Below are 5230 nucleotides of genomic sequence, written 5' to 3'. Positions count from 1 at the left end.
ACTTCCTTTAATGAAGGAGAAAGTGAGGACTGCAGGTGCTGGAGATCCGAGTCAAAAAGTGTGGCACTGGAAAAGGCCAGCAGGTCAGGTAGCAACTGAAAAACAGGAGAGTTGATGTTTTATGCATAAGCTCTACATCAGGTGAACAGCTTATGCTCAAAATGTCGATTCTCTTGCTCCTCAGATGCTGCCTGACCTGCTGTGCTTTTCCAGTGCAACACTTTTTGATTATCCTTTTAATGAAGTCATGCTAACGCTACTTACTTTTATTACCTAAGTCTAAATATTGTGCTATCAGTCCTTTTAAAATAATTTCTAATATTTTCCCAAATCAGATGTTAAGATGGCTGACCTATCTATGTTAATGGGGTTAAATTAAGTTTTTAACGGATTGTTTATATGCTGTAAATAATTTATAATGCTTCATACCTGTATTGGAGACAGTCCAGAGAAGGTTCATATGTTGATTCCTGGTACGGCGTGATTTCCTTTCATGTTAAAAACCCAAAAGGACTGTGGGTACTGGAAATCAGAAACAAAAAAAAAGGAATTGCTGGAAAAAGTCACCAGATCTGGCAACATTTGTGGAGAGAAATAAAGTTAACATTTTGGGTCCAGTGATCCTTCTTCATAACTTCTAAAGTGCTGAGGAAAGGTCACTAGACCCGAAATGTTAACTCTGATTTCTCTCCTTATATCTTATATGTGCTCTTCTTCAAATAATATATTTCAAAAATCATCAACTTCGTTCAAATCACAAATCTTTACTGCACAAACCATTTGTCACGTAGTTCAAAGCTATGTCTGGATTACTACTTCCTGATCTTCACCGTGTCATTTAGTTGGGTCATTAAAAGTTCATATCATCTGGACTTTAAAGATTTGGTGTAAATCTGTGAGGCTTTGCAGTATTGATGATCAGGCAGAAACAAGAGGATAGAAAAAAACAAAAAAAAGTAAAAATGGGCAAGAAGTTACAATCGAAAATTGTTGAACTAAATGCTAAATCCAGAAGGCTGTAAAGAGCGGAATCAAAAGATTAGGTGCTATTTCTTGAGTTACATTAAGATTCATTGCAACACTGTAGCAAGCCCAAGGATAGAAAGCACAGGGTGGGAGAAAGATCAAAAATTAAAATGATAGGGGAAGGAACTTCTGGGCTAAAAGACACAGTAAACGGTTTCCTTTTTTTATAGATTGCAAGATTTTATTCTTTCCCCTAATGTAAGGTCCCAATAATACCTCATTGTCCTTTAATCCCCAAAGCAGTCATTTGTCTTTGAGTCAGTTTGATTAATTTTACTTCACAGGCTACAACAGACACTAGATTGCATGTCATAACCACCTTTCTTCATATTGCATTCCTAAATATCATCCACTACACACTGAAAGTGAGAAGAATTATTTAAATTACCTGTGTTGCATTGCATTGTGAAGTTAAGCAGGTACAGGCACTGAACTACATTACTGACTATACTATACTTAATGCAAAATTTGGAACATTTATTTATTTTTTAAAAATCATGAAACATCTGTTAGAGCCCTCAAAAATCTGGATGGAGGTGGGGGTGGGGCAGGGAGGACTGACAGATCATTTTTGTCTTTATCTACATGTTGATAGATGAATGACTGAAGTTATTGCAGAAAAAATATTTTCAGAACTTGAAGTATTTTGTGTGCAATACACATGTTGTGAAAATTCCACAACTCCAAATTGTGCTCGCTGTCAGGATGTGGTCAACAAGGTACATTGCCAAAGTTTTTGTGGGTTGCAGTGTGGACTGGTGGTGTGCCTTTAACCCCTTTTGAGATTGACAGGAAAATGCCAGTTTTATCAAAACACATTTTTCTATTTCCCATATAATTTGAAGTTTCAACACTACCAAACCGCAGATCGTACCTTGTGTGTTGGATGCAAGTCCTGAATTTCAATGAGGTGGATCTTTATTTCAACCTCCCATTGCTGTATGAAAAAAAAACAAAATGTAATATAAACATTCGATTCACGCAAGCATACTATAAACATTAATGAAAATGAACTTCAGTGAGTTTTCAATGAGTCAAGTATGTTTTTGACCTGTTTTGAATCTTAAAATCTATAGAGAGCTAAACTGGATGGCCACTGAAAATGTGAGTGAGGGATCATGATGCATAATTATTCTTTGTCAGCTTTGTGGTGCCTGCTTATTTTCATGATCCCTTCATCTAACCATTACGAATCAAGCTGTTGGTGGATGAATATCATGAGTGGCAAACACCATTTAATGCAGGCATGCACGAGGAAAGCTAGCCTGCACCCTTTCAAGAGGAGGTGCATGTTTAGCTGCAGACAAGGTGCGGAAAAGAAGTTTGAGAAGTGAAACAGTGAGAAATGACAAAATGGTGGACAAAATGATAGGGGAAGGAACTTTAGGATTACATTTCTGGGCTAAAGGACATGGTAAATGGTTTCCTATTTTTAAATAGATTGGACGATTTTATTCTTTCCCCTAATGTAAGGTCCCAATAATACCTCATCGTCCTTTAATCCCCAAAGCAGTCATTTGTCTTTGAGTAAGTTTGATTAATTTTACTTCACAGGCTACAACAGACACTAGATTGCATGTCATAACCACCTTTCTTTACATTGTATTCCTAAATATCATCCACTACACACTGAAAGTGACAAGAATGATTTAAATTACCTGTTTTGCGTTGCATTGTCAAGTTAAGCAGGTACAGGCACTGAACTACATTACAGACTATACTATATTTAATGCAAAATTTGGAACATTTATTTATTTTTTAAAAATCGTGAGACATCTGTTAGAGCCCTCAAAAATCTGGATGGAGGTGGGGGTGGGGCAGGGAGGACTGACCGATCATTTTTGTATTTATCTACATGTTGATAGATGAATGACTGAAGTTATTGCAGAAAAAATATTTTCAGAACTTGAAGTTGGGGTTCATCTAACCATTACTAATCAAACTGTTGAGTGGCTGAATATCATGAGTGGTGAGCACTATTTAATGCAGGCTTGCACGAGGAAAGCTAGCCTGCACCCTTTCAAGAGGAGGTGCATGTTTAGCTGTAGGCAAGGTGTGGAAAAAAGTTTGAGCAGCGAAACAGTGAGAAATGACACAATGGTGGAGGAGGTAAAAAGGAGAGATCTCCTTTATCTGAGTTGGGATGGAGGCCCTTTAGATACATTGGCAAAAGATAGTTGTTAGTTTGGAGGTCAGTACCAGTACTGGATGCAGGTGCTGCAGGATGTTCAACAATCTTACACAAAGTGATAAGTTCAGTGAATGCATCTTCAAATGTCATATTTTATGATTTGCATCAGTACCTTTGGCAAATGTTCAAACCAATACATCCTGTCAATCATCGACCACCAATCTTTGTTTATCATGCCTCATAGTTAATATTCTCGGTACACGGCATTGGTGAGGTTGTGCCTGGAGTATTGTGTACCGTTTTGGTCCCCATATTAAAGTATTTAGTGGTCTGGAAGGCAGTAGAAAAGAGTGCATTAGGCTGACTTTTGGGATGAAGGAGTTGATTTATCAAGAATGGCTGAACTGGTCAGGTCTTTATTCATTAGTATTTCGAAGAATCAGGGATGATTTTATTGAAACATGCAAGTGTCTGAGGGGTCTTTACTGGCTAAATATTGAGAAGATATTTCAGCTGGGAGGGTATGGACTAGGGGACATAGTTACAGAATAAGTGGACACTCATTTAAAACTGGGCTGCAAAGAATTTCTTCTCTCCCAGTACATTGAATGTTTGGAATTCTCTATCCCATACAGCTATGGATGTTAGATCACTGAAAATATTTAAAAAGGAGATAGATAGATTTTTGAAATATCAAGGAGTTGATGGCTACGAGGAAGTGAACATATAAAAAGGTTGACACCTGGAGCAGATCAGCTATAATCTTGTTGAATGGCAGGGCAGGTTCGAAGGGCCAATTGGCCTAATTCTGCTATTGTTTATGTTCTTATGTTCACAATCACCTTCACTGGCAATATATTTCTTGGTGCCCTGTATTCACAACTATGGTTGTAGCTGGTGGCAGCTTTCATTGCAGACCTATAGTGAAGTACAGACTCATTCAGCACTCATTGCTCTTGAGAGTCAGGTAGGAGAATTGATCTTAATACTTACAATGCAAATTTAGTTTCCTTCAGAAAGCCTTTTTCCCTCTCCTCCTTCTCCCCCTTCATTGAGATTTTCCCATCTGGTGTGACCTTTATTCATTGTCCAGGCCTTGCTGTATTCAAAGTATTACTGTATTCATGCCTGCAAGCAAATGACCTAAATGTCAGCAGAATTTCTTCAGCATTTGTCACACCATTGCTTGCAGACTTCTGCAACTTGAAAAGCTAAGTAAAGCGCCAAATAATTGATCACTTTTTGACACTGAACTCAGGTGCAGAGGTGTGTGCGGTCCTTCCTTCTGTTAAATGCATACTCAACTGTGCATTGCCTAGAGAGTGCACTGGTTGGAACATTGAACCTCAAAGTGACATCCTTGGCATCAAAGCACTGTTGCAGGCTGATTGACATCATGATCTTTATAATCTGTAAATATCCTTCATACATTCAAATGTCCATATTACAGAGGCATGGATGATGCAAATCTTCTAATGCATAAAAGTGGATAAATCCCCAGGACCTGATCAGATGTATCCCTAGAATGCTGTGGGAAGCTGGGGAAGTGATTGATGGGCCCCTTGCTGAAATACTTGGATCGTCGATAGTCACAAGTGAGGTGCCGGAACACTGAAGGTTGGCTAACGTGGTGCCACTAATTAAGAAAGGTGGTAAGCAAAGGTCAGGGAGCTATAGACCAGTGAGCTTGACATCGGTGGTTGTTGGATGGAATCCTGAGGGACAGGATTTACATGTATTTGGAAAAGCAAGAACTGATTAAGGATAGTCAACATGACTTGGTGTGTGGGAAATCATGTCTCACTAACTTGATTGAATTTTTTTGAAGAAGTAACGAAGATGATTGATGAGGTCAGAGTAGTGGACGTCATCTATATGGACTTCAGTAAGGCATTTGACAAGCTTCCTCATGGTAAACTATTTAGGAAATCCTAGAACTATCCATTTGGATACAGAACTGGCTAGAAGGTAGAAGACAGAGGGTGGTGGTGGAGGATTGCTTTTCAGACTAGAAGCCTGTGACCAGTGGTGTGCCACAAGGATCAGCGCTGGGTCCACTGCTTTTGGTCATTT

The 5230-nt window shown here is 38.7% G+C and overlaps 1 long non-coding RNA gene across 1 annotated transcript; it reads right to left on the bottom strand.

The window, feature by feature from the left end:
• Positions 1–469: 469 nt before the first annotated feature.
• Positions 470–4238, bottom strand: LOC122548645. Its single transcript, XR_006311286.1, has 3 exons — positions 4151–4238; positions 1901–1963; positions 470–522 (listed from the first exon to the last, which is right to left on the bottom strand). It is a non-coding gene; the product is annotated as an uncharacterized LOC122548645 (long non-coding RNA).
• Positions 4239–5230: the final 992 nt, after the last annotated feature.

The sequence above is a fragment of the Chiloscyllium plagiosum genome, chromosome 3 (genome assembly GCF_004010195.1).
Source record: "Chiloscyllium plagiosum isolate BGI_BamShark_2017 chromosome 3, ASM401019v2, whole genome shotgun sequence".
NCBI classification, from domain to species: Eukaryota; Metazoa; Chordata; class Chondrichthyes; order Orectolobiformes; family Hemiscylliidae; genus Chiloscyllium; species Chiloscyllium plagiosum.
Note: the sequence above shows the minus strand (reverse complement) of the source record. Positions and strands in the feature narration are given on the sequence as shown.